Below are 22,062 nucleotides of genomic sequence, written 5' to 3'. Positions count from 1 at the left end.
GAAAGACAAATATAATATGATATTGCTTACATGTGGAATCTAAAAAAGTTACAAATGAACTTATGTAATAGAGTTACAGATATAGAAAACAAAGTTATGGCTACCAGGGTGAAAGGTAGGGGGATAAATTAGGAGATGGGGATTGACATATACACACTACTATATATAAAATAGATAACTAATAAGGACCTACTGTATAGCACAGGGAACTCTACTCAGTACTCTCAGTACAGTACAGCACAGCATGGGAAGAGAATCTAAAAAAGAGTGGATATATGTATATGTATAACTGATTAACTTTGCTGTACACCTGAAAGTAACACATTGTAAATCAACTATATTCCAATAAAAATTTAAAAAGAAAAGAAAAAATTTCACCTTTAAAAATCCACTTATATTTTAGCAAAACTTGGAATTATAAAAAGATATAAATAGTATGACCCATTTATTTAGTTTTTTGTATATATCTATCTATATATATATACACACATAATATGTATACATATATGAATTTATAGTACTGATGATTATTCCCCATATTTCATTTTTAAAATAATCACTCATAACGCTTCTTTAAAAGTTATTTTTAAATATTTAAAAAATATAATTGCTACAGCTTTCAGGAATGTTTTCTAGATAGCAGGAATAAGAATGGATTGAAAAGACCCAATGATTACTTTTTAGTGGGAAAAGAAAATTATTGTTAGTGGCTTTACCTTTGATAACTTATTAAAAGTAAAGAATGTGAAATATAATTTTATTTCTGGACTAAAGTTACTAAACAGGTTGTACTCAGTCATTCATAATACATTTAGAAATGCTTGCAGAGTTATTATGTTGAAAAAATTCTGGAACTGAAATCATTCTTCTCCTTTTGCTTATAAATGTGCAAAGACCTATCTCTTGCATTCTAAACTCTCATCGTTCAAATGTTTGCTATGAATGCAAATTTGTACAGCTTTAATACAAAAATAGTATAGTAAATCATATTTTAGTTGATAAACTAGTTGTATAATGACTTTCTTTTTATATTTTAATTTGCTAAGTGTTATTTGCATTCTCTACATATCACGTTGTTTTCAATTTTATTTATACGGCAATACATGGTTATTGTAATGTAGAAGTAAAACATAATTTGTATCTGAGTCTATATTTTATCATTGCACTTAGAACACACACCACTCACAAGCTAGCGAAATACTGAGTAATTACTCAATTGATATTATAAACACTTTATATTGTATTATTTCGATGTTCAAGAGAATTTTAGCAATATTTGTAGAAACTGGGACTTGGGGGTAGGTGAGGAATTTATTATGACTTTTCCAAATTTAAATAATTGAGTATAGACTCAAAGTATACCTGAAAATTCATTATGCAATCTATCTTAAAATTCAATTAGATTTAGAGAAAAAGATACACTTTTAATATGTTATCTAAACACGACACTAATGCTAAAAACATTTTTGCTACATTTTTGACATACAAGTCAATGTGTATTTGGAATCTGGTTTAAAATGACCAGAAAAAAAGTATAGTAGAGATGGTTTGGGAGGAAATCCTCAACTACAACATTTTAACGATCTACAATATTTTGTAATGACTCTCCTTCTTGAGAGCTGGGACAAGGGTGTGCGTGGAAATTACAAGTGAAAATTCTTATATTAGTCAGATATAGGTGTATGTTTATCTGCAAAACATATCACACAAATACACATCTTTGTTAACTGCTTAAGATATTAATAATGAAGGATGCTAGAAAAGTAAAGTATAATTTAGTGCAGGATAATATTACAGAGCAGAATACAGAGAATAAGGAGAAGATGAACCAAGAGGATATTCAGACAGATAGAAGAAAATAAAACCCAAGACTTCTAGTCCAAACTCTGAATTGCGGACCTGATGACTTCATATGAATTCATGGATAAAACTGAATTAGACTGAGAAGATGAAAACCTTGAGCAACCCCTCCACACCTTCCCCCAAACAAAGAAACAAAAGGATAGCTTCCCCCTGGCTTCCTCAAGAAGCAGTCCCACTTGTCCCTTACTTGTAATTGCATATTCTGTTTCTTAAATTGGGGCTCCAAGACAGTATGTTTCAGGCCTCAAAAACCTGCATGAGTCACTGGGTTTCAGTATCTTTCTCTGCTGCTGAAGAGGATGACCACATAATTTATTTTCCCAACAAGGATACTTTGAGAATGGAAGTTTTATATAAACAATTACAGGCTTTAAACTGGAAAAGCCCCCGCCAAAAAACAGAAGTGGGTCATACTACTTAAATAAATACTCACAAGAGAAATTTGTGATGGATTGCATAGACAGGGAACATTGGTCTATTCTGAGAAATTGGTATGAGTCATTGTTATTTATCTATCAAAGCTATAACTCATGATTTTCTTCTTTCCTTGACTTCCAGGAAGCTCAGAGGTAAGTTTTATGCTCAATAGTTATAGATTTCCTTAGTTCAGTATTTTCTGGTTGATTCTGTAGCCCGTTTACCCCCAAATGGCTTATAATGTAACTTCCTCCCTCTATTTTTCAGCTTTTATTAAAAGGTTATATGGTTTTAAAAAAATATTTTTACTGAATACTGCCTCTAAGTATTTTGGGAAATTAGTATTATATAAAGAAAACAGTTACAAAAGAAAAGCCTTTAGAATCATTATTATAACAATAATTGCCATTTATTAAACAGAGACTCTAACCTAGTTCTTTTATGTAAATTATTTTTAATATATTTATTTTTATATTTAAATATAATATTTAATATATTTTCTTTGTCCCAATAATTTCTAGATCTCAATATCTTCTACTACATTCACCAAATATGGGATACATTTTAATAATGATGACTTAGAATACGAATTGATTGTCAGCTTCACAATTATTAATCAACTTCTTTAGTAGAATGGAGGGAATTTTCCATGCACACACACATACACTATACACATATACATATATTGTTTTACATATATATATGTATACTGATGTGCGTGTGTGTGTGTGTGTGTGTGTGTGTGTGTGTGTGTGTGTGTGTAGCCTTAAGTATTTGAAAAGGTACCATTTCCTCTGTGAAACTGCACCTTTCCCTCCCGACAATGTGATATTATTGCGGTAATTCAATTATCTGCTTGGCATTTTGACTTACATAAAGTCAGGAGAACTTTCACTGCTGAATAAAAAGACTGCATTCATTTCTGGCTGTTGTGTGAGGCTCCTATGAAATAGATGGAACCTTATAGCTATGAAGAATACTGGAGAGTCTTGGCAGCAATGCCAGCCCAGGAGACTTGGTCGATTTCCTGAACTAGGCTTTTTCTGTGCACATGGCCATCTGCTTTCCAGTTCTACTGTTTAATAACTGTAGGTGCTGCCTTCAGTGAAACCTATCAACTTTCTTGACTGTGCCCATTATCTTTTCCAGAGGGAAATCTTAATATGGGCACACAAGTGATCCCAGTGAGGGAAGTCAAGTCACAAAAGGAACCTCTAAACACTGTTTTCCCAGTTTCACACCTGGGGGAATACTGTAGTCTGTGATGGCCGAATGTGTGGGTATTGCAGTGAAGAATGGAGGCAAGAGCAAGTGCCCTCTTCATGAATAACAAGGACACTAAGATTTGAGCACATTCTAAGAAACTTCATAGTGAATGCTGTGACTACTCAAAGGGCACAATGAAAGAGAAAACAGACTCCCCCTTGAGAGGACTTCTCAGTTACATGGCCTGCCTGCTTTTTCTTCCCTTCACATGTTCAGAGCAATATGACATATTGAGGGACATTTCTTGAGACAAGGAAACATTCTCTCTCACTATTCCAATTATGGGTGAGAAAAATAAATCAGAGATATGAGGACTAAAATGAATGGGAAGAAAACATTAAGAGAGCATTAATATTGCTTTCACTCTTTTGGTATATTTTGTCCATCAGTACTAATTATAACAGTGTCTCTGTGAATATTTTCATATTTTAGTTATTTAAAAAGTTATCTTTTCCAGACTTTAATTTTAAGATAGTAAACTGATGTCAAGATAATAAAATCTCTATGCCCCGCAAAAGGGGGAGAAACAAATAGTTAAAGAAAACAAAATTATGGCAAAATTATACCAGCAAAATCAAGGAAAATGATTAGAGGGCAGGAAAAGAACTTAATAGAAGTTTCAAAATATTGCTATGCCTTGGTTTGGGAAAGTCCAAGCAGCCTGAATTCTGCTCAGTTTGTGTTGGGAAGAGTGATGGGGATTAGATAAGAAAACAGTGCCCCCAAAACATCACTAATACTTTCATTCAGGAGAGTAATAGAAGGCATAGCATGAGATTAGGGATTCTGGTAGAGTAGGTGGACATTTCCACTTGCCCTCTCCTGAGTCCCTGTAAAGGACAAGGAAAACCACTGTACTTCACCACTTTGGTGATTCCCTAATGAACATAAAACTGTAAAGGGAAAGCTAAGCAGTCCCATGAAATACTCAGAGCTAATTAACTGCAATTTAATCAAATAGAAGATGAAAGACGAAATGAGCAAATGGGAGATAGACATTGTTTACGGAGATCCTCCCTTGCTATCCCCTCCATGTTCACCCCCCAGACTACCAATGCAAGTGCCAAAACACATATTATTCATATATTTCTCTCCTCTATTGTTGGGAAGTGGAAATGATTGTAAAGATGAGAGAACAACTGAATTGGTCATGGTGAATGGGTCAGCTTCTTCAAGTTGAGTTAGGGGAATTATTTAAAGTCAGGGGCCATTCCTGCACTGGATATGGGTGCCTCCCAGACACAGTGAGATGAGTACAGGTCCAGGACATTTAACAAAGCTCCAACGCAAACAGATGCAGAGACCATAGAGTCCTGCCGAACCCTCCTGGGGTTCTGCAGGCTCTTCCACCCCTAGTCCATGCGCTGCAGAAATTCAGTTATCAACATGGATTTCAGAGGAAAGACAGATTTCGGATAAGGAACGAATCAAGTAGAACTTACTCTGCAGTTTTAGTGCAAATAAAGGGTCTAAATAGAATTGTCACATTACCAAGTTATGTAAGAACAAGATGAAGAAAAAGGAAAAGGCAACATTTAGGCAAAGTTACTGCAGCAAAAAGAGAAAGTGAATAAAAGGAACATGGCATGTAATGAACAGAGGTGACTTTATCTTGAAAGAAAACAGAACTCAAGAACTTACAAAAGCTCAAAAACCTCATCAGTCCAAAAACACTTCCTAATAAGACACCTGTTCTGAAAATACTAGGTTTGTGTCTTAAGAGAGATTGCTGAAATACATTTTGAAACTAGAATTGTTATTGAGGGTAAAAAATCAAATCTATATTAAAGGATTATAAAACTATTTCAAAAATTGTTTTTTTCTTTTTTACTGTATGATATCACTTACATGTGGAATCCAAAAAATACAATAAACTAGTGAATATAAGAAAAGAAACAGACTCACAGATATAGAAAACAGACTAGTGGTTACTACTGGGAGGAGGGAAGGGCTGGGGCAATATAAGGGTAGGGGATTAAGAGGTACAAACTATTAGGCGTAAAATAAGCTACAAGGGTATATTATTGTACAACATGGGGAATACAGCAAATGTTTTATAACTATAAATGGAGAATAACCTTTAAAAATTGTGAATTACTATATTGTACACCTGTAACTTACATAATGCTGTACAGCAACTATACTCCAATTAAAAAATAAAAACAGAAAAACAAAAAAAGGAACCTAAGAAGAACAGTAGCATACTTTTATACGTTTTAAATGGTCAAGTAATATATAAATACTCCAATGAATACGTTACCTTCCCTTGACAAAGATCTGAAGTTTGCTCAGGGAAGTGCGTTATGACTTGTGCATTACTGTGAGGTGGTTGAAAGAGGGTCATTTGAAACCAGACAAAAAGTTGTGCCACCAGAAGTTGGATGGGCTGGCTGATCACACACTTGTGAGCGGAGGTACCTGGTGGATGTCTCTGGTGTGTTCATATGAGCATTTTGCATATTCCTAAGGCTTTTGGTTCAGTTGGGTGCAGTTTTTAACATTTACCTAGCCATTTATTGCTGATGAAACTGCAGATAAGCAAAGACAAAACTTGTGGCATGCTCACAATCCTCCCTCATGTATAATCATGTTGTGTTTTCAAAACAAGCATTATAATAGAGCTGATGGTGTTTGGAAAACACGGAGGTCTGTTTATGGCCTCCCATTTCAGATCCTGGCCTGTATATGTTGCTCTTTTTTTGCTTGAATTCTTTCTCTGACAGTGGGCCATAGTCAATGATTTCTACCTTTATTATTTATACTTCTGCATCATATGGAATGTATGACTGCTGCTTTAAAAAAGCATGAGAAACAAAAGCCTCTTGCCTTGACAGTTTGAAAATATTGTAATCATTGGATGAAATCTTAAGCATTTGATTTTAACTTGTGTAAAAATAGAATGATATTCTTTTTTTTAACATCTTTAATGGAGTATAATTGGTTTACAGTGTTGTTTTAGTATCTGCTGTATAACAAAGTGAATCAGCTATATGCATAAGTATATCCCCCAATCCCCTCCCTCTTGCATCTCCCTCCCACCCTCCTTATCCCACCCCTCTAGGTGTCCGCAAAGCACAGAACTGATCTCCCTGTGCTATGCAGCTGCTTCCCACTAACTATCTATTTTATATTTGGTAGTGTATACATGTCAATGCCACTCTCTCACTTCGTCCCAGCTTACCCTTCCCCATGCCCGTATATTCAAGTCCATTCTCTATGTCGGTGTCTTAATTCCTGTCCAGCCCCTAGGTTCATCAGATCATTTTTTTTTGATTCCATATATATAGGTTAGTGGACAGTATTTTTTCTCTTTCTGACTTACTTCACTCTGTATGACAGACTCTAGGTCCATCCACCTCACCACAAATAACTCAATTTCATTACTTTTTATGGCTGAGTAATATTCCATTGTATTTATGTGCCACATCTTCTTTATCCATTCATATGTCAGCGGACACTTAGGTTGATTCCATGTCCTGGCTATTGTAAATAGAGCTGCAATGAACATTGTGGCACATGACTATTTTTGAATTATGGTTTTTTCAGGGTATATGCCCAGTAGTGGGATTGCTGGGTCATATGGTAGTTCTATTTTTAGTTTTTTAAGTAAACTCCATATTGTTTTCCATAGTGGCTGTACCAATATACATTCCCACCAACAGTGCAAGAGCGTTCCCTTTTCTCACACCCTCTCCAGTATTTATTGTTTCTAGATTTTTGGATGATGGCCTTTCTGACTGGTGTGAGGTGATATCTCATTGTAGTTTTGACTTGCATTTCTCTAATGATTAGTGTTGTTGAGAATTCTTTCATGTGTTTGTTGGCAATCTGTATATCTCCTTTGGAGAAATGTCTATTAAGGTCTTCTGCCCATGTTTGGATTCATTTGTTTATTTTTTTGATATTGAGCAGCATGAGCTACTTGTAAATTTTGGAGATTAATCCTTTGTCAGTTGCTGCTCCCATTCTGAGGGTTGTCTTTTCGTCTTGTTTATCTTTTCCGTTGCTGTGCAAAAGCTTTTAAGTTTCACTAGGTCCCATTTGTTTATTTTTGTTATTATTTCCATTTCTCTAAGAGGTGGGTCAAAAAGGATCTTGCTGTGATTTATGTCATAGAGTGTTCTGACTATGTTTTCCTCTAAGAGGTTTATAGTGTCTGGCCTTACATTTAGGTCTTTAATCCATTTGGAGTTTATTTTTGTGTATGGTGTTAGAGAGTATTTTAATTTCATTCTTTTACATGTAGCTGTCCAGTTTTCTCAGCAACACTTATTGAGGAGGCTATCTTTTCCCCATTGTATATTCTTGCCTCCTTTATCAAAGATAAGGTGACCATATATGCACAGGTTGATCTCTGGGCTTTCTATCCTGTTACATTGATCTATATTTCTGTTTTTGTGCCAGTACCATACTGTCTTGATTATTGTAGTCTTGTAGTGTAGTTGGAAGTCCTAGAGCCTAATTCCTCCAGCTCTGTTTTTCTATCTCAAGATTGCTTTGGCTATTCAGGGTCTTTTGTGTTTCCATACAAATTATGCAATTTTTTGCTCTAGTTCTGTGAAAAATGCCATTGGGAGTTTGATAGGGATTGCACTGAATCTGTAGATTGCTTTGGGTAGTATAGTCATTTTCACAATGTTGATTCTTCCAATCCAAGAACATAGTATATCTCTCCATCTGTTTGTATCATCTTTTTTTTTTTTTTTTCGGTATGCAGGCCTTTCACTGTTGTGGCCTCTCCCATTGTGGAGCACAGGCTCCCGACACGCAGGCTCAGTGGCAATGGCTCACGGGCCCAGCCACTCCGCGGCATGTGGGATCTTCCCAGACCGGGGCACGAACCCATGTCCCCTCCACCAGCAGGTGGACTCTCAACCACTGTGCCACCAGGGAAGCCACTGTTTGTATCAACTTTAATTTCTTTCATCAGTATCTCAGTTTTCTGCAAACAGGTCTTTTGTCTCATTCTTTTGTCTCCTTAGGGAGGTTTATTGCTAGATATTTTATTCTTTTTGTTGCAATGGTAACTTGGAGTGTTTCCTTAATTTCTCTTTCAGATTTTTCATCATTAGTGTATAAGAATGCAAGAGATTTCTGTGCATTAATTTTTTATCCTGGTACTTTACCAAATTCATTGATTAGCTCTAGTAGTTTTCTGGTGGCATGTTTTAGATTCTCTATGTACAGTACGATGTCATCTTCAAACAGTGACAGCTTTACTTCTTCTCTTCCGATTTGAATTCTTTTTATTTCTTTTTCTTCTTTGATTGCTGTGGCTAAAACATCCAAAACTATGTTGAATAACAGTGGTGAGAGTGGACGACCTTGTTTTGTTCCTGATCTTAGAGGAAATGGTTTCAGTTTTTCACAACTGAGAACAATGCTGAGTGTGGGTTTGTCATATATGGCCTTTATTATGTTGAGGAAAGTTCCCTCTATACCTACTTTCTGGAGTGTTTTTATCATGAATGAGTGTTGAATTTTGTCGAAAGCTTTTTCTGCATCTATTGAGATGATCATATGTTTGTTCTCCTTCAGTTTGTTAATATGGTTTATCACATTGATTGATTTGGATATATTGAAGAATCCTTGCATTCCTGGGATAAACCCCACTTGATCATGGTGTACGATCCTTTACAGTGCTGTTGGATTCTGTTTGCTAGTATTTTGTCAAGGATTTTTGCATCTATGTTGATCAGGGATATTGGTCTGTAGTTTTCTTTCTTTGTGACATCTTTGTCTGGTTTTGGTATCAGGGTGATGATGGCCTTGTAGAATGAGTTTGGGAGTGTTCCTCCCTCTGCTATATTTTGGAAGAGTTTGAGAAAGATAAGTGTTAGTTCTTCTTTAAATGTCTGATAAAATTCTCCTGTGAAGCCATCTGGTCCTGGGCTTTTGTTTGTTGGAAGATTTTTAATCACAATCTCAATTTAAGTGCTTGTGATTGGTCTGTTTATATTTTCTGTTTCTTCCTGGTTCAGTCTCAGAGGGTTGTGCTTTTCTAAGAATCTGTCCATTTCTTCCAGGTTGTCCATTTTATTGGCATAGAGCTGCTTGTAGTAAACTCTCATGATCCTTTGTATTTCTGCAGTGTCAGTTGTTACTTCTCCTTTTTCATTTCTAATTCTACTGATTTGAGTCTTCCACCTTTTCTTCTCAATGAGTCTGGCTAATTGTTTATCAATTTTGTTTATCTTCTCAAACAACCAGCTTTTAGTTTTATTGATCTTTGTATTGTTTCCTTAATTTATTTTTCATTTATTTCTGATCTGATCTTTATGATTTCTTTCCTTCTGCTAACTTTGGAGTTTCTTTGTTCTTCTTTCTCTAATTGTTCTAGGTGTAAGGTTAGGTTGTTAATTTGAGATGTTTCTTGTTTCTTGACGTAGGATTGTATTGCTATAAACTTCCCTCTTAGAACTGCTTTTGCTGCATCCCATAGGTTTTGGGTCATCGTGGGGTTTTTTGTTATTTTGTGGGTTTTTTTGCAGTACGTGAGCCTCTAACTGTTGTGGTGTCTCCCGTTGCGGAGCACACGCTCTGGACACACAGGCTCAGTGGCCATGGCTCACGGGTCTAGCTGCTCCACAGTATGGGGGATCTTCCCAGACTGGGGCACGAACCCGCGTCCCCTGCATCAGCAGGTGGACTCTCAACCACTGCACCAAAAGGGAAGCCCAGGGTCATCGTGTTTTCATTGTCATTTGTTTCCAGGTAGTTTTTGATTTCCTCTTTGATTTCTTTAGTTATGTCTTGGTTATTTAGTAGTGTAGTGTTTAGCCTCCATGTGTCTGTGTTTTTTACAGATTATTTTTCCTGTAATTGATATCTAGTCTCATAGTGTTGTGGTCGGAAAAGATACTTGATATGACTTTAATTTTCTTAAATTTACCAAAGCTTGATTTGTGACCCAAGATATGATCTATCCTGGAGAATGTTCCATGAGCACTTGAGATAAAGTGTATTCTGTTGTTTTTGGATGGAATATCCTATAAATATCAATTACGTCCATCTTGTTTAATGTATCATTTAAAGCTTGCGTTTCCTTATTTATTTTCATTTTGGATGATCTGTCCATTGGTGAAAGAGGGGTGTTAAAGTCCCCTACTAAGATTGTGTTACTGTCGATTTCCCCTTTTATGGCTGTTAGCATTTGCTTTATCTATTGGGGTGCTCCTATGTTGGGTGCATAAATATTTATAATTGCTATAACTTCTTCTTGGATTGATCCCTTGATCATTACATAGTGTCCTTCTCTGTCTCTTCTAATAGTCTTTATTTTAAAGTCTATTTTGTCTGATATGAGAATTGCTACTGCAACTTTCTCTTGATTTCCATTTGCATGGAATATCTTTTTCCATCCCCTCACTTTCAGTCTGTATGTGTCCCTAGGTCTGAAGTGGGTCTCTTGTAGAGAGCATATATATGAGTCTTGTTTTTGTATCCATTCAGCCAGTCTATGTCTTTTGGTTGGAGCATTTATTCCATTTACATTTAAGGGAATTATCGATATGTATGTTCCTATTACTATTTTCTTAATTGTTTTGGGTTTGTTATTGTAGGTCTTTTCCTTCTCTTGTGTTTCCTGCCTAGAGAAGTTCCTTTAGCATTTGTTGTAAAGCTGGTTTGGTGGTGCTGAATTCTCTTAGCTTTTGCTTTTCTGTAAAGGTTTTAATTTCTCCATCAAATCTGAATGATATCCTTGCTGGGTAGAGTAATCTTGCTTGTAGGTTTTCCCCTCTCATCACTTTAAATATGTCCTGCCACTCCCTTCTGGCTTGCAGAGTTTCTGCTGAAAGATCAGCTGTTAACCTTATGGGGATTCCCTTGTGTTATTTGTTGTTTTTCCCTTGCTACTTTTAATATTTTTTTCTTTGTATTTAATTTTTGATAGTTTGATTAATATGTGTCTTGGCGTGTTTCTCCTTGGATTTATCCTGTATGGGACTCTCTGTGCTTCCTGGACTTCGTTGACTGTTTCCTTTCCCATATTAGGGAAGTTTTTGACTATAATATCTTCAAATATTTTCTCAGTCCCTTTCTTTTCCTCTTCTTCTTCTGGGACTCCTATAATTCGAATGTTGGTGTATTTTATGTTGTCCCAGAGGACTCTGAGACTGTCCTCAATTCTTTTCATTCTTCTTTTCTTTATTTTGCTCTGCAATAGTTATTTCCACTACTTTATCTTCAGGTCACTTATCCGTTCTTCTGCCTCAGTTATTCTGCTATTGATTCCTTGTAGAGAATTTTTAATTTCATTTATTGTGTTGTTCATTGTTTGTTTGCTCGTTAGTTCTTCTAGGTCCTTGTTAAACGTTTTCTCCATTCTATTTCCAAGATTTTGGATCATCTTTACTATCATTACCCTGAATTCTTTTTCAGGTAGACTGCCTTTTTCCTCTTCATTTGTTTGGTCTGGTGGGTTTTTACCTTACTCTTTCATCTGCCTTGTGTTTCTCTGTCTTCTCATTTTGCTTAACTTACTGTGTTTGGGGTCTCCTTTTTGCATGCTGCAGGTTCGTAGTTCCCGTTGTTTTTGGTGTCTGCCCCCAGTGGCTAAGGTTGGTTCAGTAGGTTTTGTGGGCTTCTGGTGGAGTGGACTGGTGTCTTTGCTTTGGTGGTTGAGACTGGATCTTGTCTTTCTGGTGTGCAGGACTGCCTCCAGTGGTGTGTTTTGGGGTTTCTGTGACTTTATTATGATTTTAGGTAGCCTCTCTGCTAATGGGTGGGGTTGTGTTCCTGTCTTGCTAGTTGTTTGGCATAGGGTGTCCAGCAGTGTAGCTTGCTGGCCTGCATCACCATTTTATTGTTGGTGTGAGTGAAGGTAAGAGGTAGAGTAATCAATGTGAAAGTATTTAAATATTTTAGTAACTGAAACGGACATCCTGTGTCATCCTGCCTGAATATCAATACCCCACTAAGTAAAGTGGGACCATTACTACAGTAGGCTGCTAATATGGAGACAGATTTAGGGCCGGAATGCAATGCCCTCATTGATTTTGGATTTCTGGTAGAGATAAAGACAAGGAAAGATGTACAGTTTTTCACAAGAGCAAAATTCCCTGTCATATGGTAGCCTTCTAATTGACCTAATGCCCACAGGACTGTCTCTCTTACTGATGAAAAATACTTTTAGCTCTGTTCTGAAGAAGGCCTCTCTACCAGCTGCTTCAGCAAAGTATAGGCAGGAAAGTGCCTTCACATAGAGTAAAGGGAAAGTGGTTGGCTAGAAGTGGAAATTATGGGTTGTAGAATGTTTGTGTGTGGGTGTGTGTCTGTATGTGTGCATCTTTAGTTTTACTAAATGTCCCCACTTTTGCTATGCAAAGTAATACCAATTTTCACTACCACCAGAAATACATGAGGAGTCCCACATCCTCAAAAACACTTAGAGTTGTCATATTTTACAATATGTGACCATACAATACAATGAAAATGACGGTATACTGAGAACAACATCTCATGAATTTAAAATTTGCAACTCTTTTTTTTGCAAGTGAGGATATTTCCATATGTTCATTAACCTTTATCTGTTCATATCCTTTGATAATTTTACCCATTAGACTGTTTCTCTTACTTAGTAATTCATACCATTTCCTGTAGATTCTAGATTGTAAACTTCGCCAGGTGTTTGGTCGGAAATAACTTCTGTTTTGTTGTTAGCTTGTCATTTCACTTTGTTTTATGGTGTCATTGGTGTGTAAAAGTTTATTAATTTATTAATTTTCTTGTTATAAAATCTATCAATTTTTTATATTTTGTCTTGTGCAAGAAATCCTTACAAATCCTAAGGTTCTAAATATACATTCCTTTATTTTTTTAAGGGCCTTGTGATTTTACTTTGCACATTTAGATCTTTAGTCTATTGGGGGTTTCTTTTTCTGTATGAGTGTAACAGAAATCTCATCTCCCCCCATTGCCACCAGCCCTGCTGCTTGTGAATAGTTGCTTTCCCCACTAGCACTCATTGAATAGGTCATACATTTCCCTCCTTATGCTGCTCCTGACACATATCGCATTTTGATTGGGATACCAAATTAAGACGTGCCGAACCATGCAAATAACAATAAAGGAACAAAAAGAATATTAACGACGAAAAGACAATCATTTAAAGGTGTTTCACAGCAGTGCTTTTGCAGTACTGGCAAGTACTTCTAGCCAATGGCTTCCAACAAGAGGGGTCTGAATGAACCCTCTGTTCTCAGCAAAAGAGCTCCCATTTTTCCCCCTAGTGCTCTACACACTCTGAGTCACACACACCACACCCCTACACTCACCAGACTGTGCTCCCTTCTTCCTATTGGTCTAACTATGGTCTTTTCCAGAACTAGTAACAAACTTTTAGTTACTATAGTTTCATAATAAATGTCCTGCCTTTATTCTTCTTTAAAGTTACCTTAGTTAGCTGTTCTTTGTCCTTTAATCTTACATGTGAACTTTAGACTTAGCTTGTCAAATATTAGACTGAATTAAAAGTTGTCCATTTTGACCAAGAAATTCACAAATGGTCAAAAACCATTTTTGAAATTATTCTAAAAGATACTCAAACTAAGGTACGAAAAATCTCAAAAGGATGTATAAACGTCCTCTAACCTAAAATTTTTGTCACCTATTGGTGATTTGGGCTCAGGACATTTCTTTTTCATTCATGGTAAAATCCCCAGAAAAAGATTTTGTTTCTGGTGAACAAGTCTCTTCAGACCTATGCAGCAGTAATAGCCTTGGTTTTAATTTTCAATTACATGTATTTGCAATATTTTCCTTCTGAAAAATGTTTGCTCAATTACCAAACTGTATGTTTGATAGATAAAGTAGTAAATCATTTTTCAAAGCAAAGTAATGAAACATCGTATTTATTTAAAACCTAACCTAGTGCAAAACTGAAACATTGCATACAATGTTTTACATACAGTTTGTATAACACTAATTTTATATTAAATTTTGTTTGTGTTTTTTTTAAACATTTGTGAGTTAATACATGTTAATTCATCCCAGGAATTATAATTTCTACTAATCAAGTCAAATATGCTTTTTACATAAAATTTTCATATTGTCTTGTCACAGCCACTTTAGGATCTTATTTGAAAAATGTATCAAAAGCATTGGCATCTCACAGCCTGTTGGGTTAATGCCTAATAGCAGTGATGAGGCATCTAATTCTGGACTAGCTTTAGCTGAAAATTAAGGTTTTGGATATACTGATGTGATAAGATGAAATCTTTTGCTAACTTGCGTGTTACTATGTATCTGCCTCTGAAAAAAACAAAAAAACAAAAAACAACCCCATACTGTGTACTGGTTGTTTTCAGGACAGGTAGAGTGGACTTATCCAGGGACTACATAAAGAGCAACTTCTTCCACATCTATTTCAGATTCTCTAATAGACACAGAGCTTCTACAAAATGAAGCAAATCTATATATAAAGTGTGAGAGCATATCAAAGTCAATTAAGTGAGCATATCATGGACATGGCCTCTGGAGAAGAACTCTGGAGAACACTGAAAGATGTATTTTGTTTCAGAAGAAGACAAATATCCCTGACAAGTGGATCATACAGGTTCTGCCCATATAATTCCTATAATGAAATACTAACTTATGTTTGATTCAAATAGAAATTATTGAGTAGTTTTTACATATTAGGTAGACTGTTAAAAACCACAACTATACATATCAATGATATGTGTGTGTATTAGTATTACACCTTGTTTCAGAAAGCATTTGTACTTTCATATAAAGATTGAGAAAAAACACACAACTATCACAATGAATAAAAAACAGACAAAAGGGCAAAGAGGGAAAATTAAGTGTAATTATGGATATGGATAATATAAATAGTCATGCCATAAAGTCTTATTCCCTTCTGCAGGTAGGACACTAAATGGCAACAAGTCAAACACATCCATTTGCATTTATCAAAATATTCCCTTAGGTTAAATCTCTAGATGAGGAATGACTGAGAAAAGGATATAATCATTCTGAAGGCTTTTGACCCATAATGCCAAGTTGCCCTCTGCAAAGGTTACTTAATTCATAGTCCTGCCATCATCCTATGAGAATGTCCACTTTTCCATATGTTAATTAATTCTGCATAGTATCATTCTTCTAACAAGTGCAATCCTAATTAAATAATATTCCATTTTATTTTCATTTCCATGGTTATTAAGCAGCCAACAGTAGTCATAAAATATTTTGTGACTTGACTCTTTGAAACCATTACTTTTTTCTTTAACTGAGGCATTTGTCATTTTCTTAGTGATATATAGAGATTCTTTAACTAATAAGGATATTGTATCATATATAAAGATAATAATCTATTTTCTGTCACATGTGTTAGAATACTTTTTTTCTGTGTTGTAGACATCTTTTTAAACAAATTTTTATCTACTTATAATGTTTTATTTTTTATTTGGTTTAATGTACTAATCATTTCTCATGTCATTTCTGCCCTTGTCAAATTTTAAGGGTTATATTTATTCAGACCAAGATCAGGTAAATATTTTCTTTCATATACATTCATGTATAATTTATTTTGGCATAAAATGTAATCTGAGAATTTTACCTTATGTTTCAAGATGGTTATACTATTGTATTAATACATTAATCATTCATTTCTTAACCAAGATATATGTTAAATTTATAATTCAGTTTTGAACTGTTCATCCTGGTTGACTGATAATATTATAATGATGCTGGAGTTTGTTTTAAATTTTAGAGTGAGAATTTTTTTAAACTTTTATCATGTTTTTCTTTTAAAAAATTTTTTTACTGAAGTATGGTTGACTTACAGTATTATATTAGTTTCAGGTGTCTAATTTAGTGATTCAATTTTTTTATAGATTATGCATCAAAGTTATTAAAATATTAATGACTGTACATTCCCTGTTCTGTCTGTTACATCCCTGTTACTTATTTATTTCGTAATTGATAGTTTGTACTTCTTCATCTCCTTCACCTATTTCATCCATTCCCCCAACTTCCTCCCCTCTGGCAACCACTAGTTAGTTCTCTGTATCTTTGAGTCTGTTTCTGTTTTGTTATATTTGTTCATTTGTTTTTGTTTTTTGGATTCCACAAATCAGTGAAAACATACAGTATTTGTCTTTCTCTGTCTGACTTAAAGACTCCACCAAAAAACTATTAGAATAAATGAGTCAGTAAAGTTGCAGGATACAAAATTATTATACAGAAATCTGTTGTGTTTCTATACACTAATAACAAGCTATCAGAAAAAGGAAGCAATAAAACAATCCCATTTATAATCACATCAAAAAAATACTTAGGAATAAATTTAATCTAGGAAGTAAAGAACCTATACTCTGAAGACTGTAAGACACTGATAAAAGAAATTTAAGACAACATAAATAGAAAGATATACTGTGCTCATCGATCAAAAGATTTAATATTTTTAAAATGTCCATACTACCCAAAGCAAATCTACAGATTCAATGCAATCCCTATCAAAACACCAAAGAATCTTTTCACAGAACTAGAACAAATCTTAAAGTTTGTATGGAGAGAAACAAGACCTGGAGTAGCCAAAGCAATTTTGAGAAAGAAAAACAAAGCTGAAGGTATCATGCACCCTGACTTCAGACTATACTACAAAGCTACAGTAATCATAATAGTATGGTACTGGCACAAAAAAAGACACATGATCAATGGAACAGAACAGAGAGTCTACAAATGAGCCCACACACATATGGTCAATTAATCTATGCCAAAGGAGGCAAGAATATACAATGGGGAAAGATAGTCCCTTCAATAAGTGGTGCTGGGAAAATTTGACAGCTACAAGTAAATAAAAGAAACTAAACTACTTTCTCACACCATATAGAAAAATAAACTCAAAATGGATTAAAGACTTAGATGTAAGACCTGAAACCATAAAACTCCTAGAAAAAAAGTAGGTAGTACTCTCTTTGACATCAGTCTCAGCAACACTTTTTTTTATGTTTTCTTGGACAAGAAAAACAAAAGCAAAAATAAACAAATGGGACTGCATCAAACTGAAAAGCTTTTCACAGCAAAGGAAACCATCAACCAAATGAAAATGCAACCTACTGAATGGGAGAATATATTTTCAAAAGATTTATCCAATAAAGGGTTAATGTTCAATTTATAAAAAGAATTAATACAAATCAATATAAAAAATCAAATTTAAAAATGAACAGAGGATCTGAATAGGAATTTTTCCAAAGAAGATATAAAGATGGTCAACAAGCCCATTAAAAGAGGGTCAACATCACTAATTACCAGAGAAATGCAAATCAAAACTCCAATGAGTTATTACCTCATGTGTCATCAACTGCTATCATCAAAAGACAAGAAATAACAAATGTTGGCAAGAATGTGTAGAAAACAGTACCCTCATGTATTGTGGGTGGGAATGTAATTTGGTGTAGCCACTATGGAAAACAGTATGAAGGTTCCTCAAAAAATTAAAAATAAAACTGCCATATGATCCAGTAATTATTATATTTTTCTTGATAATATTTTTTTTCAGTGTTTTGAACTATTTAGTGGACAGTCATCTTACTAGGTACTGGGGATTAAGTAGTGAACCAGATATACACATTGAGGCTACATTTTAGTATGAGAAATACTCACTAAACAACTAATTACCCAATTACTTATTTAATTGTAAACTCAACTAGTAGACGGAACAAAGAGAGTTACCAAAAGGATCTAGAAATGGTGACTATAATAAAGCTTATTTGAGAAATAGATTTTGAAGACAAACTCCAAAGGATAAAAAGGTATTATTAATGAAAGAAACAGTAGCAGTAAATTGTTCAAACAAAGGTAACAAACATGTGCAAATGTCATAAGATGATAAAAGAAGAATGGTGCATTTGAGGAATACAAAGACTACTGGGTTGGCTGCAGTAGAGAAAACAAAGGGGTGAGTGTCTCAGGTTGAGAATGGTGTGCAGGGACCACATCTCTCAGAACCTTAAAGGCCATGTGAAATTCTAAATAGTTTTCTGAACAATGGCAGATATTGAGTGGACTTAAACAAGAGAGAAATATTATGTCCAGCTTCAATATGAAGAAAGAATGGGGAAGGAACAAGAATGGTTATAGTGGGACTGGTTAAGAGACTATTGCTATGGTAAAGCAAGAGATGATGGTGGCTTAGAATAGAGTCAAGACAGTAAGGAGAGAAGAAGATAGGTTAATGAGATACTTAAGAGAGAGAATTAAAAGGATTCATCGCTTTAATGAATATAAAGAGTAAGAGAACAAAGTATTGGGGATGCCTTTTAGAACTCTGGGATTGTCAAACAAAGTAGATGCTGGTGACACTGACTGTGATGGAAGAGAACAAAGTTTTAGATACATTTAATTGTATTGGTCTATTAAAAATCAAAAGAATGATATATATCTAGAACTAAGAATTGGAGTTTCAAGAAGTGATATATGTATGGGAGTCATCAGCATGTGAATGGTCAATTAAACTATGTGATGGATGGGACAGCTTATCTCAAGAAAGGATATTCTGAGAGAAAAGGGCTAAACTAAGAGGCTATGGAATTGTAGTACTTACAGTTTAGAAACACAAAGAGAAACTGGCAAAGAAACCTGATAAATAATGACCAGAGACAGAAGAGAAAAACTAGGGGAATGTAAGACAAGCCAAGAAGAACCAGACATAGCAATAAAATGCTTCTTATTGAACAAATCTAGGGAAAAAAAGAGGAAAACATAATTACTGAGAAGCAGAAATGTTAAGCAGGGGGGTTAACACAAAATTTTTAAAAAAAGAACATTTATAGATTCATAAGAAATTATTTTGCTTACCTCTGTGCAAAAAATTTAAAAACCTGGAAAAATAAGCAATTTTCCAGAAAAAAATATAACCTATCAAAACCAACTCTTGAAGATAACATCATTTAAAAAGACCAACCCATAAAAGAAATAAAAACTTTTGTCAAGCATCTGTCGCAAAAAACTACTAGTCTAAGATTATTTTCCACAGGAAGGTCTACAAAACCAAAAAAAACAGAATTCCAGTTCTATTTAAAATGTTACAGAACATAAAACAAAGAGGAAACCTTCAAAGTTCTAAAAAATAAGGACAACATTGGCACCAAAACTCATAATAAAATATACCAAAAGGAAATTAGAGATAAATTTCAGATGTGAATATTAATTGAAAACTTTCACATAAAATATTATCAAACAGTATCCAGAAAAATATATTATGATTTTTTTGATCTTTATTCTTATAATGCAAAGGTGATCCAATATTAGGAAAATTATTATGAAAGTTCATAATATTAAAATATATTGGGAGAACAATTATAATCATTACCAAAGATCCTAAAACGGCATTTCACAAAATTAAATATCTTCTTTGATAGAATATAATTAATATGCTAGGGAAAAGTATATACTTTCTTAAAAATGGAAAATATTTTTATTTCTGTCCAAGAGCCATCTAAGCAAACACCCAGTATGCTGCTTTCTGAGGATACATGAGATTCTTTTAAGTCAAGGACATGAAAAGGAAGTCCACTATCAATATTTAACAATTTTATAACCAACATAATCAGAAAATAGAGAAAAAATAAGAGCTATGAACTTTGAAAGTAGGACTTAAAACCATTCCTATCTGCAAATGATATGACTGGAGAATAATACATTGTGGGGAGCCCAGTGTACTCACAAATATCAGTACAATAAACAAGAGAATTCAGCAAGTTAGCAAGATAAACAATTAATATAATTAAAGTAAATGCTTTCATATATACAAACAACTGCTTAGAAGTTATGATTGAAGAAAAGACAAACTTTCTAGCAGCATGAAAAAGTGCTAAATACTAATAAACTCAATAAACTTATGCCAGTAGTGATAAAATTGCCTATTAAATAAATGGTTTTGGTGCAAAAATAGAGTCAGATACACACCAGGATCAATTTCTAATGGTTCAAACATTTAAATGTAAAGAAATGATTTTATGAAAGCTACCAGGAGAAGAAAAGAGAAAGAGAGGGAGAATTATTTTACAATCTCAATGGGGAAAAGGTCTTTCTGTGATTCAAAATTTAGAATCCATAAAAGAAATTATCAACAACAAAAAACACCTCTACATGGCAAAAAACAGCATACTGAACATCAAAGCATAAATGATAAACTGGGAAAAACATGTATAAGTCACATCATAACTGATTTCCATAAGTTATAAAGAATTCCAAAAAAATAAACAGGAAAATAGAAAAGGAGATGAATAGAGTTTTTATGAGAAAATTTAAAATCGGCAAATGGCTCTTAAACATATGAAAACACACTGATTTCATTCACAATAACAGTCAAAATACAAGTAAGCAGAGTGCTTACTTCTGTAGCACATACACCAAGAATTGAAGTGATCCAGGAAAATTATCATAGTTCCTGTGCAAGGATGATATGCAAATGCATGAAGCATCCCATATTAAAACAAACAGAGATGTTATTTGTAAGCATCAGTATGACAAAACTGCAAGAGTTTTAAAACACACTTGTTTTAAAATGTTTAAAACTCTCATTCATTGCTCATGAAAGTATAAACTGGTACATTCTCTATGGAGGGCAATTTTGAAGTATCTACCAAAAATTATAAGGCATACACCCTGTGAGCAACCAATTCCACTTCTAGGATTGTTTCTTACACATACGTTCATATACATAGAAAATGATGTATACACAAAGTTATTAATTGTGGCCTAGATTGTAATAGCAAAGTTTATAAAGAAGCTAATCCATCCATAAATCCATGTATTTAAGCTATACTCTTAAATACATTACAGTATATCCACAGTGTAATAGGATACACTGTACATGTTGATCTAGGAAGATGTTCAAGACACACCTTTTAAGTAAAAAACCACAAAAGTAGAAGAGTGTGTACACTATGGCATCATTGGTGTAAAACACAGGAAAATAATGTATTCATATTTGCTTTTATATACATAAAAACCTGTCTGGAAAGACACACAAGAATCTAACTAAGTAATAACTGTTTAAGGGTTTACTGGGAACTGGGCAAAAAGAAATAGCATTGGAGGGAGATTTTGCAATGTGTGTCTTTTTATCCTCTTTGAAGTTTGAAACGTGAATTTTATTTAAAACATAAAGGATTTCAAGACTGTTAGATAGTAAAGAGAAAAAGATGTCCTTGTTCTGGGTGATGAGAACACTCCTTATTCTGATTGGCAATAGTCATTACGGTCACTAAAGATGCTGATGAACAATAGTTTGTGAAGGAAAGTTTATGATTATGCAGAGGTTCTAATCTTGCTAAAACTGATGCACCTGTCAGTGTGTACTTATCAAGAAAAGATGTCAAAGGCTTTTACTGGACCACAATATTACTCATTATAGTTGAAATTAACAACAGGCTCATTATATAACAACTTCTTAAAAATAACCAATGATATTGCAGTACAGTAGGCATCCACTTATGCAGTTAAAGACTATGAATAAAGCACACTGTTGGATTAGAAAGCCAATTCAATGATGCCCTCTGCTTTCAA

At 34.3% G+C, this 22,062-nt stretch overlaps 1 non-coding gene across 1 annotated transcript; it reads left to right on the top strand.

The window, feature by feature from the left end:
• Positions 1 to 20,879: 20,879 nt before the first annotated feature.
• LOC132518922 (U6 spliceosomal RNA) lies at positions 20,880 to 20,986 on the top strand. The gene has a single exon (XR_009540036.1). It is a non-coding gene; the product is annotated as a U6 spliceosomal RNA (small nuclear RNA).
• The last annotated feature ends 1,076 nt before the right edge of the window (positions 20,987 to 22,062 follow it).

The sequence above is a fragment of the Lagenorhynchus albirostris genome, chromosome 3 (genome assembly GCF_949774975.1).
Source record: "Lagenorhynchus albirostris chromosome 3, mLagAlb1.1, whole genome shotgun sequence".
NCBI lineage: Eukaryota > Metazoa > Chordata > Mammalia > Artiodactyla > Delphinidae > Lagenorhynchus > Lagenorhynchus albirostris.
This window is presented reverse-complemented; position numbering and strand designations above follow the sequence as displayed.